The sequence below is a fragment of the Macaca mulatta genome, chromosome 2 (genome assembly GCF_049350105.2).
Source record: "Macaca mulatta isolate MMU2019108-1 chromosome 2, T2T-MMU8v2.0, whole genome shotgun sequence".
Classification (NCBI taxonomy): Eukaryota; Metazoa; Chordata; class Mammalia; order Primates; family Cercopithecidae; genus Macaca; species Macaca mulatta.
The window spans coordinates 62,924,632-62,942,252 of record NC_133407.1 but is presented as its reverse complement, the minus strand read 5'-3'; the positions used below and the strand labels follow the sequence as shown (position 1 = coordinate 62,942,252).

Here is a 17,621-nt window from a genome sequence, read left to right as displayed (position 1 = left end):
AACTCAATCACTTCATCTCACTTGCCCCCTCACTTCATACTCACTTGGCTAAATCCCACCTGTGGATAAATTCAGCTGTTTGCTACTCTGTGCCTGCTCTCAGCTGACATATGTGGCTGGAGAAAAATATACAGTATCTCCCCTTATTTGCCATTTTGATTACCCACAATCAACAAAGTTCCAAAAATATTAAATGGAAAATTCCAGAAGTAAACAGTTGATAAAATTTAAATTGAGTGCCATTCTAAATAGCATGATGAAATCTCACACTATCCCGCTCTGTCCCATCCAGGGCTGAATCATCTCTTTGTCCAGCACATCCACACTGTCTACAGTCCCTGCCTGTGAGTCACTGAGTAGCTGGCTTGGTGATCAGATGAACTGTCGCAGTATCACAGTGCTGTGTCCAAGTGACCCTTATTTTACCTAATAATGGCCCCAAATGAAAGAGTAGTGATGCTGGTGATTCGGATATGCCAAAGAGAAGCTGTAAAGTGCTTCCTTTAAGTGAAAAGGTAAAAGTTCTTGACTTAATAAGGAAAGAAAAAAAATGAATGCTGAAGTTGCTATGATCTACAATAAATCCAAATCTTTTATCTGTGAAATTGTGAAAAAGGAAAAATAAATTTGTGCTAGTTTCACTGTCATGCTTCGAACTGCAGAAGTTACAGCACAGTGCGTAAGCTCTTAGTTAAGATGGAAAGGCATTAAATTTATGGGTTGAAGACATAAACAGAAACATGTTTCAGTTGATGGCAATTGCGTTCAGTACTATCCATGGTTTCAGGCATCCACTGGGGGTCATGGAATGTGCCTTGGTGGATAAGTGGGGATGACTGTAGGATCACACTAACTGATCTCATTTAAATTCATGACCACTAACCTCAAGCGTGCCCTCGGCACTGCCTGGCCTCTCTACATTTTCCCAGTCTGTTTACTCCCACACTCTCCTAGACAACCACAAAACTCCTTGAAAGACTTGTCCAGACTTGCTGTCTACGATTTCTCTCTCCCCTTTATTCTCCTTTGAACACCTTCCAATCAGGCTTTTGTCTTCACCATGCTACATCATCCTAAATCTTCCTCATACTAGATCTACGAGCAACATTCAACATAGCTGGCTTCCAAGACAATGTTCTCTTTTGGTTCTTTTCCTTCATTAAAGGCCTCTCCTCTGCTCATCCCCCATTTCTTCTACTTTTACCCACTGGAGCTGTAGTCACTAACTGCATGTGGCTAATTAAACTGAATAAAATAAAAAATTCCATTTCTTAGTTGCACTAGCCATGTTTTAAGTGCTCAACAGCCACATGTGTCTAGCGGCTGTTGCATTGGACAGTGATGATAGAGAACATTTCCATCTTGGAAGAAAGTTCTATTGTATAACACTACACTACAATATTCAAGGCTCAGTCCTTGGAGTTCTTCTCAATCTAAACTCACTTTCTGGGTAATGTCATCCATTCTCTTGGCTAGTCACTCATACCTCTAGCCTGGACCTTATTCTGAACTCCAGACTCCTTTATCCAACCACCTACTCCTCATTTCCACTTGCAAATTAAACAGGTATCTTAAAGGTATCATGCCTAAAAAATAAACTCCTGATGTCTCCCAACCCTGACCTCCTAACACTCTTGCACCCACAATCTTCTTTTCTTACTTTTCTTCAGATTTCAGTTACTTTACTTCCCACTCCTAGAAACTAAAATTCATTCCATTTCAGACAGAATGAAAGTTAAATATTTTAAAATATTCTATACCATATTGATAAACTCATTTTAAAATATATACATATATATTTTTCTTTAAGGATTTGTGTGTAATCATAATTTGTAGAAATTTTAATCATTTCATCTCACAGGAAGAAATTATAATTTCAAGTGTTTAGGCTTGGTGTCTGATTTATCTTTAAGTGGAATAAGTTCCTAATACTTATTTTGATTTAAGGTAGGGTTGTGGGGGTTGGGGGGTGGGTTGTAAAAACACCTTTATTCTAGAATTGGTTTTGCTCCCTTATCCCCCAAATCACTTTAAATTACAGAATTAACTTTAGGGTTGTTCTTTTGGGGTCATAGAAGTCTTTTTTTCAGAATGTTCACCAGGTGTTTGGTCAGAGGGGTTCGAAGAGCCAACAGCAGAGTTCTCCTGGTTGCCAGGTGCGTGAGCCTGGTAACCTTGTACAGCTTTCATTCAAGTCTATGTGATCCCCCCCCCCCCCACAAAACTGCCAGAAATATCTGGCCAATCCCAACCAAGATCAACTCTGGCTCTGGGAGACATGGCTCCCAGGATCTGGTTACCTGAGCCATCTGGCCTGTGGCTGGGAATATCATGCAGGAATGAGCTGAGGGCTAACTCTCATCCTCTGAGGGCTACACCTCACCTAAGCGTGACAGGAAGGCAAAAGCACCTGCAGAAGAATCTGTGGAAGGTCCCAGGTACCAGCTCAGCCACCTGGTGGCTTCCCTTAGGCTTCTGGCCTGCAGTACAAAGAATGGAAGTCAGATCCTAGATAGACTGCCTGGTCTAGAGTCAGGGCTTAATCAAGAGGACAAACTATTATTATCTCTACACTTTCCAGTCCCCATAAATTCCTTTGAAAATTAAAGATTTCTCTGCTATGAAAACATTCCCTGTGAAGCAGTTTAGGGAAGGGGAAATGTTTTTTTAACTGGAGCCACTGGTGACCAGAACATGCAAGTGACAGTCAAACAGATAAAGAGCAGAGCCATTTACTTTTAGTAGTGATGCTGGGCTTTTTTCTTTCTATTTTTGTTTTGTTTTGTTTGCCTTAGAAGATTTACATATATGGGTTGGGGAAGGTACGTGGTTTTAAAATATGTCCCTAAATTCTTTGATACTCTTCCCTTGAAAAGAAGAGCTTAATGCCCTTCCCCTTAAGTGTAGGCTGGATATAGTGACTTTGTTCTACAGAAACAAAAAGCAGAAGTGACATACCTGCTACCATAGAGGCTAGGTCAAAAGAAGCACAGCAGCTTCATCCATCCATCTCTTTCTCCCTCTCTCCCTCTCCCCCAAGCCCCCACACTCTTCCTTTCTCTCTGATCACCAGCACTGGGGGAAGTTATCTGCCATGTCATGAAAACACACAAACAGCCCATGGAGAAGGCCACGTGGTGAGGAATTGAGGGCTCCAACCTCCAGCCATGTGAATGAGGAGGACCCTCCAGCAGCCCCAGTCAAGCTTTCAGATGACTGCAGCCCCAATGCACATTCTGCCTAAACTGTCATGAGAAATTCCGTGCCACAAACACCAGCTAAGCAGCTCTGGGATTCCTGATGATCAGAAATTGTGAGACAGTAAATGTTTGTTGTGTTAAACTGTAGTAAACTATTATTTATACAGCAATAGACAACTAAGACAGAGGGTAAGGATCATATAGTTAATTTTTGTCAACTAATATTAAGAACCTGCAACATATAATTTTGTTAACGTACAAAAGCCAAATGCTGTCAAAAAGGAAAAGGAAAAGGACCTGTGATGTGACCATGGCTACAGCAGGGTCTCCATGCTGGACACAGCTGACCCGTGCTCTGTGACCTTGGGCAGGCTGCTCCAGCAAGTGCTGCTTGCAGAATGAAGGCTGCAGGAGGTCAGGAGTGCAAAACCCCTGGCACAGCTCCTGGTGCTGATAACAGATAGCAGTGCTGGTGGCAGGGGCAGTGGTTCCTTGCCCCAGGCTTCCCTGCGGTCACACAAAGGCTCTGCTGCTGGCAGGTGGCCCCACTGACCCTGCAGATTCCCAGGCAGTGCTCTACCATGGCTCCACAGTGCCCCTTCCTGGGGAAGATGATACGAAGCTGAGGTGTTTAGTAAATCCCAGAGGGGAGGTAGGGGAGAGAAGCTGGTGACAACATGTCAGGAGGTTTCCAAGTGATCAATGCTGCACTTTGCCTGCTCTTTTCTACTTTGAATCTCAGAGTGTTATTGTCCCCACTTTAAAGTCTACCCAACTATTGTTAACAGCTTTTCAACCACTTTCTCTCCCCAGAACTTTCGCATTAGGCACAGCACTCTGGGGCCAGATGAGAAGAGCATAGAAGGTGCTACCTTGGTGTAGAACGCCTTCTTCATGTACATCATTTGAGGATGCATGAAATTTCCACACCACTGCAGCATACGCGTCGATCCACACTCCGGTCCTGCTTGGGTGTAAGATATGCGGGCTTTGTGAATGCTCCCTGGCTGATTATTGTGGAGGGGGCTGGGCTGCTGTCTGACTTGAGGGTCTACCTCTAGGCTTCAGTCTACTGCAGCTGCTGATGGCCTGTCTCACCATTGGATAAATGAAAGGGGACTGCATGTTTATTTTTAAGTTTGGGTTTTGGGCTGTACCACACTGTAGGTGGATATGTGTAAAAAGGAAAATCAAAACAATGAGGGTCCTAGGGAGGGTCTGGGAAACCTACTTTATTCCCAGGGCCGCTCAAACCAAGGTCGCTCAAGCCAAGGCTTAGACTTAGAGCCTGTGACTGGCAGGTCTTGCACACAGTAAGAATACAGCGACAAAAGCACAATGAGGAATTTCACCAGAAGGTAACAGGTGACACTCCATTCCTTCTCTGTTGTCAAAAAAAGAAAAACCTCTAGCTGAAAAGAAGTATTGATCTAGTCAGTACTTTGCCAAAGGGTCCCATTGGTTAACTTTAATGTAATCTAATTAGTAGAAGAAGGTATTCTTTTTTTTTAGTAATCCATGAAGAAAAACAAACCAAAGTTCAGGCATTTTAAAAAGTCAGCTACAGAGGTACAGATATGGGCAAACACCCAGAGTGGCCACACAAAAGTGAGGAAATTACTTTAAACCCAGCTAAGCGCTCAAAGTGGTTCTCTTTCACTGGAAACCAGATGCAATTCAGTGTTCAGGTTGCTTTATACCACACTGAAGTCATTAGAATCTGCTCAGTGCTGCTTTCATGGACAATGCACCTCCCCTCAACCCCGCCACCTGCAGCCCGCCACCCCGCCCCATTGCTTGCTTTTCTCCTTCAGACTTCACCAGCCATGCAAAGCAATCATTCTTAGTGTGCAAAAGAAAATTCTCTACCTAAGTATTGGTTATATTTCTGATGTTGATGGGTTGCTATTAGCTTAGTTTTATTCATCATAGGTATTTAATTCCTTCAATTAATCCATGCATATTTATTAAGCACTTGAGATAAATGCAGGTATGGTAACAGGCACAAGGAATACAGAGGTAAGACACATTCCCAGCCTTAAGGCAAAAATAGACACATAAACAAAGAATTATACTATATATCATATTTATATTATTTATTTATAGCCCAACATACGTAATTGGTTAGGGCTCTAATCAAGCCTGGGGGTCAGGAAAGATTTTCTGAGTTCTGCGTTTCAGTGATAAGTAGAAATTAACTGAGCAAGAAAGAGAGAGTGGACAAAACATTTCAGGCAAAGGGTACCACAAAAACAAAGGCATGGAAGCTAGAGACAGCATGAGTTAGGCAGGTCAGCAGACTGGTTTTGTTAGAGTACAAGGAAGTGACGAGAAATGAGACCAGAGGTCAGCAGGGCTGATACGGGAGTTATTTAATGCTGAATTTAGGTTAGGCTTTACCCTAAGGAAGTCATTACAGTATTTGAGAAGGAGACACACTTGAATAGGCAGTCAGGTAGGTAGACTAGGGCAGGGGCTTAAAGAGTACAGGATCACAGGCAGAGGCCGGGCTGGCTCCACTCTGTAATCCCAGCACTTTGGGAGGCTGAGGCAGGAGGATCACTTGAAGTCAAGAGCTTGAGATAAGCCTGGGCAACAAAGCGAGACCCCCGTCTCTATGAAAATTAATTTGTAAAAAGCCAGGTGCTGTGGTGTTTTCCTGTAGTCTTAGCTACTTTGGAAGCTGAACAAGGGGATCCCTTGAGTCCAGGAGTTTGAGGCTGCAGTGAGCCATGACTGCACCACTGCACTTCAGCTGGGGTGTCAGGGCATGATCTGTCTCAAAAATGGGTAAGTAAAATACATTTTTAAAAAGGACCAGAGGCAGGCCGCACAGTGGCTCTCACCTGTAATCCCAGTACTTTGAGAAGCCAAGGCAGGTAGATCACTTGAAGTCAGGAGTTCAAGACCAGCCTGGCCGACATGATGAAACCCTGTCTCTACTAAAAGTACAAAAATTAGCCTGGTGTGGTGGCGTGTACCTGTAATCCCAACTACTTGGGAGGCTGAAGCAGGAGAATCACCTGAACCTGGGAGGCAGAGGTTGCAGTGAGCTGAGATTGCACCATTGCACTCCAGCCTGGGCGACAGAGCGAGATGCTGTCTCAAATAAATAAATAAATAAATAAATAAATAGGACCAAGGCAGAGAGACTATGTTGAGGTTGAGGTGAGAGTTAATAGCATTTGCAGAATGGGGGTGGCATCTGGGATGGGAAGGGGAGTGATTTGAGACACATTTGGAAGGTAAATTGATAAGATTTGGTGACTGATGGGTTATGGGAAATGAAGACCAGGTAGGAATCATGGGTGTGTTCCTGGAGACCACCACCATCATCTCAGGTGGAGAGAATTGGCATAGAAGGGGAGAAGATGATAATGAGTTACTTTTGAACACACTGCACTTGAGAGGGTTTAAATGCTCTGTCTTCAAAAGGTAAAGGAGTATATATGGTAAACTTAACTGTGGTCTAAAACAAAGGTGGAGAATGCTGTTGTTAATGGTGACATCACTAATGCATCATAGCACTCCTATTCCCACAGTCCAGACACACCTGCGTCCTTTTCAACATATTGTTTCATCCCCACAAGGTGTCAACTATAAGTTCCAACACATGATGGCTACTACTGTTCGAATGGAGAGTGTATGCCTTGGAAAGCCACATTTCTCCCCAGTCTAAAAGCTTGACTGAATAACATTCTTTAAAACATACATGTCTTGAACATAGATTTGGATGTAAATTGAAGTAAATTATAGCTTACCAAATGTAAATAACCAAAAACACATCGATCATGAGCGCCAGCCTCATTGGGAACTCTTGTGATATTTCTGAGACTGCTAACTTGGTTTAAGGTTAGGGCAGGGCAGACCATGGTAATCAATAGAGTCTAATTTGACATTTATTAATTGTCCATTATGGGATGGGACAGGGCTTCTCCATATGACTCCAGCAAGATCCAGGCTTATTAACGCTCCATGGAGGGTGTTGGCAGCAAGAAGTCTTCCTGATGGGTTGAGATGATTTGGATTATACCCCCTCCTTAAGGAACTTAGAAGGAAGAGCAACATACAAAAGACTGAGAAATCCTCAGAAATCAATTTAACTTAGTTTGGCCTAGTGTCACCCAGACTAACTTGGCCATGAAATCCTCCTGTCACATGACACTCATGAAAAGCCTCAGAAATTAGGATCATTTCAATCCTCAAAGCATACCCATTTTTCAAACGAGAAATACAAGCTCTAGAATCACAAAGCCACAAAATTGTCAAGGGAGATCTAAAATCAGATCTTCCGGTTCTAGCCTCTGGGCCAAATTCATAGGACTGCAGCTGAAGAGGACAGTAAGCAGTGAAGATCAGAGCTGATACCTGGGCTACACACCCACTTTACAAAGCGAACATCGGGTCCCGACAGTATCCCTACTCGGCAATATGTGCGGTACATGGGCCAGCTACAGCTTTCTGAGGGGTCCCCATCAGGGCTGACAGCTCATCCTGTCTTTCAAAATCCACCACCATTGCCCTTTTCTTTTGTAGCCACTATAAAACACTACTCTGTTTACTTTCTGCTACACCCATGAGAGGAATTCTGGCCTTTGGGCATTTCCTGTTGCCTAGAAACCTTATAGATCATTGGGTGCAGGAAGCTGACCCTCTGGTAGAGATTCACAGGCAGGAAGTTTATTCAGCGTGCTCTGGAGCAACACCTGTAAGGGAATACAGGCAGTAAGACAGGGCAGAGGGAGAGGCTGGATTCTGATGCAGCTGCAAACAGAGGCCTGACTGATCCAGGAGGATGCTCTGCAATGGGGATGGGCCTTCAAAGTGGATCCACGAAGGGCCAGGCCTTCATGTCCCAGCATTAACCTGTCTTTGGATATGGGTTGCTCCTGCTCCTACCTTGGGCATCCTAGTTCTCCTCAACCACAGGCAATCCCAAAGAGGGTCTCAGCTGAGCACTGTCAGTTGCCAACATTACCAGCAGCTGAGAAGGAAGTCCTTCCCTCCTGGAAGCGGGTGGAGGGAGTGCTGCAGATCTGGGCTGCCTGACAGCATCTTCTGCATTGCTCAGGGCATGCTTCCCACTCAACTGTCAGGTCTGGATAGTTGTCTGCTTTCTATAGACGCTACTAGAATCTAGAGTCTGGGCTGTGGCCTCCATTATATTAACCCTAACTTTACTATGCTTCATATTAGTTTTATCTTGGTACCTATAAAGCTTTCCAAAAGTTTTATATTTCTCTGTATCCTAGCAGGGTTTCAGGAAGTGATCAATAATCAGTACGGATGTAGAGGAAAGAGTAAGAGATTTGGAGCCTGAACTCCTAATTTTATTTCTTTTTCTTTTCTTTTCTTTTTTTTTTTTTTTTTTTGAGATAAGGTCTCACTCTGTTGCCCAGGCTGGAGTGCAGTGGCGTGATCGGTCCTCATTGCAGCCTCAAACTCCTGGCCTCAAGTGATCCTCCCACCTCAGCCTCCTGAGTAGCTGGGACCACAGGTGCACACCACACCTGGCTAATTTTTAAAACTTTTGAAGAGACAGGGTCTCCCCAGGTTGCCCAGGCTGGTCTCAAATTCCTGGGCTTAGGAGAGCCTCCTGCCTCCTGGGCTGAAGAGTTCCTTCCAAAGTGCTGGGGTTACAGGTGTGAGCTACTGCACTCAGCAATCACAGAACTGCCACTTATGGATGTATACAATTACACACATCACTTAATTTCTGTGAATCTTAGTTTCGTGATTTATAATATGGGAATTTTAAAAAGCCCTATTTTACCCAAGCTCCAGTGTTACTGTGAGAATAACAAGATGGTGAATTGAAAATGCTTTGTAAAGTAAAAAAAAACTAGAGCCAGTGTTTCACAATAGTGAGTACAAAATAGATAGCTGCTATGGTTTGAATATGGTCAGCTCCCTCCAAAACTCATGTTGAAGCTTAGACCCCAACGTAATGGTGTTGAGAGGTGGTGGAACCTTTAAGAGGCATTTGGTTGAGGAATCCACCCTCAGAAAGGGATTAATCTATCTCTTAGTCACTGAGAGAGCAGGCTGTTATAAAGCAAGGCTGCCTCTCATTTTTGTCCCTTTCTGCACACTCCTGCTTTCCCTTCTGGTTCTCAGCCTTTCTCTGCCATGTTGTGATACAGCACAAGGCCCTCACCTGAAGCTGAGAAGATGGCCACGCCATGCTTCTTGGACTTCCCAGCCTCCGGAATTGTGAACCAGACAAACCTCTTTTCCTTATAAATTACCCAGTCTCTCAGGTATTCTGTTATGGCAACAGAAAATGAGCTAAGATAACACCTATTAAAGGAAAAAAATATTGAGCCAATCCATGTGAAACTAGGTGTAAATTCCTTTTGCTAATAACGCTTATAAAAATCCAAGTGAATTTACAAAATATAAACAAAAATAGAATACAATTAATTTCTTTTTTTTTTTTTTTGAGACGGAGTCTTCCTCTGTTGCCCAGGTTGAAGTGCAGTGGCACCATCTCGGCTCACTGCAAGCTCCGCCTCCCAGGTTCATGTCATTCTCCTGCCTCCGTCTCCCGGTAGCTGGGACTACAGGCGCCAGGCACCCGCCACCATGCCCGGCTAATTTTTTTTTTTGTATTTTTAGTAGAGACAGGGTTTCACCATGTTAGCCAGGATGGTCTCGATCTCCTGACCTTGTGATCCACCCTCCTCGGCCTCCCAAAGTGCTGGGATTACAGGCTTGAGCCACCATGCCTGGCCAAATGCAATTAATTTCAATTAACAATACTGATTATTGCACCAGATGACATTGTTTTATTGGCTTATACACATACGGTACTGACTGTAAGGACAAAGTTCATTTGGACTGGATATGCATGCCATGTAATAATTTGGTTTTCTCCATTCTTTCCACTGTGAAACTGTTCATTTACACAATGCACCATTTGGCCTTCACATAGAAATATCATTTACATATATTAAGTACGCCTCCACTTGTTTAAATTTTCCATTTTATTTGGTCATAAGAATATGTATCATGATTTCAATTTGGCCTTATGTATCAGAAAGTCCGTATAACAGTGACTTGAAAAATTAGGAGCAAAAGAAGTGCAAGACTTATACACGGAAAACTACAGGCCGGGCGCAATGGCTCAAATCTGTAATCCCAGCACTTTCGGAGGCCAAGGTGGGTGGATCACTTGAGGCCAGGAGTTTGAGACCAGCCTGGCCAACATGGTGAAACCCCGTCTCTACTAAAAATACAAAAATTAGCCAGGCATGGTAGCATATGCCTGTAATCCCAGCTACTCAGGAGGCTGAGGCACGAGAATCACTTGAGCCTGGGAGGCAGAGGTTACAGTGAGCTGAGATCACACCACTGCACTTCAGCCTGGGTGACAGAGCGAGACTGCCAAAAAAAACCCCAACGACCTACAAAACATTGCTAAGAGAAATTAAAGAAGATTTAAATAAAGGAATTGGAAGACTCAGTATTATTAAAATAGCAATGCCCCTCAACGTGATCTATAGATTAAACATAATTCCTATAAAAATTCCAACAGGCTTCTGGGCAGGAATTGACAAGCTGATCCTAAAATGTATATGGAAATGCAAAGGACCTAGAAAAGCCAAAACAATCTTAAAAAAGAACAAAGTTGGAAAACTTAGACTTCCCAATTTTAAAACTTACTATAAAGCTACATTAATTAAGACTGTGTGGTACTGGCATAAGGGTAGACATATAGATCAATGGAACAGAATTGAGAGTCTAGAAATAAAACTTTACATTTATAGTCCATTGATTTTTCACAAAGGTGCCAAGGTAATTCAATGGGGAAAGGACAGTCTTTTCAACAGATGGTGCTGGGACAACTGGATATCTGCGTGCAGAAAGATGAATTTAGATACCTCACACTATACATAAAAATGAACTTAAAATGAATCATATGCCAAGTGTAAAAGCTAAAACTATAAAACTTGTAGAAGAAAGTAGAAGATCTTTGCAACCTTAAGTTACACAAAGAGTTCTTAAACACAACATCAAAAGCATAATCCATGAAAGGAAAAATTGAAAAAACTGACTTCATCAAAATTAAAAACTTTTATGCTTCAAGAAACATCAGTAAGAAAATGAAAAGTAAGCCACAGTCTGGGAGAAAGTATATACAAATACTTTTTCTAGTAAAGGATTTGTATCCAGAATATATAAAAATCACTTGTAAGTTAATAATAAGACAAGCCAATTAAAAATGGGCAACAGCTGCATAGATATTTCACCAAAGAAATATAAATGGCTAATAAGCATTTGAAAAGGTGCTCAACATCATTAGTCACAAGGGAAATGAACATTAAAAATACAATGAGATGCTATTATACTTCATGCCCAGTAGAAGGAATATAATAAAAAGACAAAATAATTTTTGATAGGAATATGAAAAAACCGTAAGCCTCATACATTGCTGATGGGAATATAAGATAGTATGCTTACTTTGGAAAACAGTTTGGCAGTTACTTATAAAATGAAACATAAATTTACCATATGATCTTGCAATTCCTCTCCTGAGAATCTACCCAAGACAAATGGAAACATACATCTGTCCAAAGATGTATATGTATTCATGCAACATTATTCATAAGGTCTAAAAAGAGAAAACAATCCACATGTCCATCAACTGGAAAACAGACAACCAAAATATAATACAGTGATACAACAGAATATTATTCAGCAACAAGAAGAAACTACTGATGTGTGCTACAGCATGGAAGACTATCAAAAACAGTATGTTAAGTGAAAGAAGCCAGATGTAAAAGACTGCATGTTCTATGATCCCATTTATATGAAATGTTCAGAAAAGGCAGATTTATAAAGACAGTGGATCAGTGGTTGCCTTGGCCTGAGGAATGAGGATAGATTGTCAATGAGCAAGAGGAATGTTTTGGGGATAACAGAAAGGTTCTAGGTTTGGTTGCGGGGATGTCTACACAAAACTATGCTTACTAAAAATCACTACACATTTAAAACAGGTGAATTTGAGGCCGGGCGCAGTGGCTCACGCCTCTAATCCCAGCACTTTGGGAGGCTGAGGTGGGCAGATCATGAGGTCGAGAGATCAAGACTAGCCTGGCCAACATAGTGAAACCACCTGTATTAAAAATACAAAAAATTAGCTGGGCGTGGTGGCACGCACCTGTAATCCCACTTACTCGGGAGGCTGAGGCAGGAGAATCGCTTGAACCTGGGAGGCAGAGGTTGCAGTGAGCTGAGATTGCACTACTGCACTCCAGCCTGGGTGACAGTGCAAGACTCCGTCTCAAAACAACAACAACAACAAAACCAGGTGAATTTTACGGTATGTAAATTATATCCCTTTGGTTTATTTTTTTTGAGACAGGGTTTCATTCTGCCACCCAGGCTGGAGCGCAGTGGCGTGATCTCGGCTGACTGCAACCTACGCCTTCTGGGCTCAAAGGATACTCCTGCTTCAGCCTCCCAAATAGCCGGGACTACATTTGCGTGCCGCCATGCCCCAGCTAATTTTTGTATGTTTTGTAGAGACAGGGTTTTGCCATGTTGCCCAGGCTGGTCTCGAACTCCTGGGCTCAAATGATCCACCTGCCCCAGCTTCCCAAAGTGCTATGATTACAGGCATGAGCCACTGTACCTGGCCATAAATCATATGTTAATAGAGCTATTTTAAAAATTAGCTTTTCTTTCTTTTTTTTGAGATGGAGTTTTGCTCTTGTTGCCCAGGCTGGAGTGCAATGGCACCATCTTGGCTCACCTGATGGTAGGAGTGTAAATTAGTTCAACCACTGTGGAAGACAGTGTGGCGATTCCTCAAGGATCTAGAACTAGAAATACCATATGACCCAGCGATCCCATTACTCGGTATATATCCAAAGGATTATAAATCTTGCTATTATAAATGCACATGTATTTATATGTGTTTATTGTGGCACTATTCACAATAGCAAAGACTTGGAACCAACCCAGATGTCCATCAATGATAGACTGGATTAAGAAAATGTGGCACATACACACCATGGAATACCATGCAGCCATAAAAAAGGATGAGTTCATGTCCTTTGCAGGGACATGGATGAAGCTGGAAACCATCATTCTCAGCAAACTATCACAAGGACAGAAAACCAAACACTGCTTGTTCTCACTCATCAGTGGGAGGTGAACAATGAGAACACATGGACACAGGGTGGGGAACATCACACACTGGGGCCTGTCGGGGGGTGGGAGGCTGGGGGAGGGATAGCATTAGGAGAAATACCTAATGTAAATGACGAGTTGATGGATGCAGAAAACCAACATGGCACATGTATACCTATGTAACAAACCTGCATGTTGTGCACATGCACCCTAGAACTTAAAGTATAATAAAAAAAAGAAAGAATGAAGAAAAAAAAACAGCTTTTTTTTTTTTTTTTTGAGAAGGAGTTTCACTCTTGTTGCCCAGGCTAGAGTGCAATGGCACCATCTCGGCTCGCTGCAACCTCTGTCTCCCAGATTCATGCGATTCTCCTGCCTCAGCCTCCCGAGTAGCTGGAATTACAGGCATGTGCCAATACGCCCAGCTAATTTTGTATTTTTAGTAGAGACGGGGTAATTAGCTTAATTTTTATACATAATGAAGTGTCTGCAGACAGTCACATCCTGGGCTGGTACAATGAGGGTTTTTTGGTAGTCATTAGAGACCCAGACTGCTTATATCTTTGCTTCCACCACTGCTAGTATGTGTTCTTGCCCTCATGGTCATATCTCAACTTCCTTCCTGGCTAGATGAGGAGAAAGACTGGCGAGTGAGAAAGACACTGACCATTGCTTTTTGAACTTTTGTCTGAGATCAAATGTAGCACCTGCTCGTATCAGCTTAATACCTGATTATGTCCTCTATTGATCTTAAAAGTCAGCCACTTTTAAGGATCTTTCTGGGAAGCCCCATCTAATAGCTCAGACATCATGAGCTCAAACCTTGCCACATGAACATTCGTAACTGCAAGGAAGTCTGAGAACCATAGGACCATTGCTGATTCCAGTAGGTTCTGTTAGTAAGGTAGAGGGGAGGAATGGATATTGGGTAAAGTAGTTTGAAATCTCTGGGGGCTGAGAAACACTTTTTGGTGTCAATGTATACACAGACAGAACCAGCATTACTTGTATCATAGAGCAGTCCTTGCTTATAAGGTGATGAACCAGAATATGCTTAACATTAATGGATTATTATAAAAATAAAAACAATTAAATATTTAGTGAAAGCATAAGGGCTTCAGAGAAGCTATCTGTCACTCTGTTGAGAAACACTAAGCTGAACAAATGTTCCTTGTTGTTTATATTTTTATTTCTAAGACAACAACTTGAGGACTGAGACATTTGGTATAGTAAGAAGAACAGGGCTCTTGAGTTAGAACTGTCTGGATTTTAAAATTGGCCACACTGTTAACTATGCTTTGGACACACTGCATAATTTAGCTAAGCCTCAATTTCCTCCTCTGTACAAGAGAAGTAGTACCTGCCTTACAGGGTTATTGGGAGGACTTAAGAAGACAGCAGGTGTAAACACCTGCTTGTGCATTTGCTTCTCTCCTTCACAACTCACACTGCAGTGACACAGCCCTGCCTCACGCACCAGCAAAGAACAAGTCCTCATTTTTTTCTTGGCAAAATTAAACGCTGTCCAGCTGTATTTTCCCCACATTTCTCATGCTGAGAATTTTTCCCAAGAGAATTTACCTACTTAGAGATCATCTATTCAGCGCGCGCGCGCGCGCGCACACACACACACACACACACACACACACACACACACACAAATTATGATGTGGGGCAGAGGAAGCAAAATGAACAAAAACCCACTACAGATAAAATTAACACATGGAGAACAAAATTCTAAAAATACTCTTATTTTTGTACCCAAAGTTTTGTAATCTTCCTAATAGCTAATCTTTTTACAGAATCAGAGAGATTATGTACTTGGTACATTAAGAAAGGTAGGTGCCTTGTCAAGTGCTTGTGAAAGCAGGTGTGCAGGTGGGTTGGCTGGCATGAACCCCAGGTCATCCATTACTTGCCCGTTTATTCATACATCAGTGTGACGAAGCCAGCATGGAGCCTCTTCCATCACTTTCTCCTCGAAGCACAAATACAGGTTAAAACAGGGGACTGTTCAAATGGGTGGACTGTGATAGACTTACAACTCTTAAGTAGTTTGCAACTTTAGTAGCTTCTAAAAGTCTCTGTTAAACACTGACTGAACAAAATCCATATTTCTGCAAGAATGAGATGTATCCCAAAGAAGGACTCTGAAGCAAAATTGCGAAATTTGTCAACGAAATGTAGAACCAGTATTTAGTATCTACCTTTATTCTCTACAAAGTAACAGAATTGTAATAATGACAATTTTGATAACACACAGCATTTAGTTTACTTAATTAAGAGACAAGTGCAGGCTGACAAAACTGATACTTTAGGACACAATGTTACCGTGTGGTTTTCCAGTCACTCTTTCTCTCAATGTTTGATTTTTTTTTCCCTATCCCATGACCTACCTGACTGCTATGATACTCATCTGCCCATTTTTCTCCTCCCCTGTGAAAAGGGGAAAAGAAAGATGGTGCAGGCCTCCACCCAGAGCAGGTCTTACAAGCACTACGCGAGCGGAGGGCCCTGCCCAGGAGGCACTGCAGCTTCTCCAGTGAGCAGCAGCCCTGCCTGCCAAGACTGAACAACTGTCAGGATTTCTACAGCTGTGGCTGCCACTGTTCCCCAGAACTCGCCCTCAGCTCCCAGATTGAGAAATCCTCTCTATCCTTTGGTGCCCTCCACAGCTAATGGCAGTTAAATTCTAATATTGGGTTTGTGCAAAGCTTCTCCAATCCTGACAGCTGCCACATTTCACGCTTGAATTACAAGTCAATTAAGAGCAAAACAAAACAAAAACCTATTCTTTCTTGTCTTGAGTCATTCTATATTATAATTACCATGTTGTTGCCTTTCCTCTTTCTTCCTAACCCAAATCATGAAGCACAGGAGAAGTCTTGTTACCTGCCATGCACAGACCAAAGAAGAACCCCTTCTAACACGGCTTTGCCTACTGCTCAAAGAATTCACAGTAGCAATGTTGATCTGCTTATAATAAAAAATTCTGCTTTCTCTGCTGACCAGATAGTGGGTATTCCACAACACAAAAGCAGTTGCTTAGATGTGTATTTGGGGTTGGAATATTTTCCCATTTGTATAACATGCAGTTTCAAAACACAATTGATTGCTTAGTTGTCTTATTAGGAATACAATTGGATGGGCACGGTGGCTCACGCCTGTAATCCAGCACTTTGGGAGGCAGAGGCGGGTGGATCACCCGAGGTCAGGAGTTTGAGACTAGCCTGGCCAACTTGGTGAAACCCTATCTGTACTAAAAATACAAAAATTACCTGGGTGTGGGTGGCGGGCGCCTATAGTCCCAGCTACTCGGGACGCTGAGGCAGAAGAATCGCTTGAACCTGGGAGGCGGAGGTTGCAGTGAGCCAAGATCGCTCCACTGCATTCCAGCCTGGGTGACAGAGTGAGACTCTGTCTCAAAAAAAAAAGAGTACAATTAGGCTGGTAGAGCTGATATTTATAAGAGAAAGCCATGGCTATGGAAGGGCAGAGGAGAGCTGAACAACGGCCGGGTCTTTCATTTACTCATACAAGTGTTCACTAAGCATGCAGGAGTTCAAGGTGAGGAGCTGGGTGTTTTGCACTCAGCCACCCTCAAAAAGCACATCCTCTGTCTAGAGAGAAAGACACTGTGGATGACAATTTACAGTTGCGAAAAGGACTACAGAGTGTTCTGAAGTTGCTGATCAGCAAGGTCAGGGAAGCCTAAATCTTATAGTGTCCTTGGAAGACTTTCAATTAAACTCACTTATTCATTAAAGTATTTCCAGAAGTTTTAATTTGCTTACAACCTCTGTGTGTGTGAGAGGGTGTCACAGCCACTGTGATTCTCATGAGAGGTAAACCCATGCCTCTGGATTCTAGAGCCAATGCTTTCCTCAGACACTAGGGGTCAGCAGCTTCCAAGAATTGTGAGCCAGGCTAAGCGCCCCAGTTCCTTGGGTGCTGCTAGGAGTGGGTTGGAGCTGATTCTCAGAACAGCGGGTGTCTAATAGGCACTGTAGTTGCTCTTCCAACACTATTCTCCTTCTTTCAGTAACTACCTTAACTTTTATTTGAGCACCTTCAATTCCTCCTGCAAAGCCCAGGTGCTTGGGGGAAGCTGATCAGGTGGTGGGGCTTGTGGCTCATTATCCCATCCCCTGGCTCCACATATGGGTTCAAGGATAAACATAACACCCTATTTGGAACAATGAGATTGAGGAGAAATCTGCTGAGGATGACTAAGAAAATAGTTCCTGGCTCTTCTGAGAGAGTTCCCGGAAGTGACCTTTTCTT

General features: G+C 42.8%; 1 protein-coding gene and 1 long non-coding RNA gene across 13 annotated transcripts in view; one reads left to right on the top strand and one right to left on the bottom strand.

The window, feature by feature from the left end:
• The window catches only part of SCHIP1 (schwannomin interacting protein 1), a 611,368-nt gene that overhangs the window by 74,534 nt on the left and 519,213 nt on the right, over positions 1-17,621 (bottom strand).
• The window catches only part of LOC144339513 (uncharacterized), a 33,691-nt gene that overhangs the window by 3,183 nt on the left and 12,887 nt on the right, over positions 1-17,621 (top strand). For 3 of the 6 annotated variants that reach the window (XR_013414540.1, XR_013414539.1, XR_013414538.1), the window contains exons 2-3: positions 293-515; positions 4,014-4,174. This is a non-coding gene — a long non-coding RNA (uncharacterized LOC144339513). Of the gene's footprint in view, positions 1-292; positions 516-4,013; positions 4,607-9,317; positions 12,694-17,621 lie in introns of those variants that run through there. The other 3 variants (XR_013414536.1, XR_013414537.1, XR_013414541.1) reach the window with 2 other exon arrangements.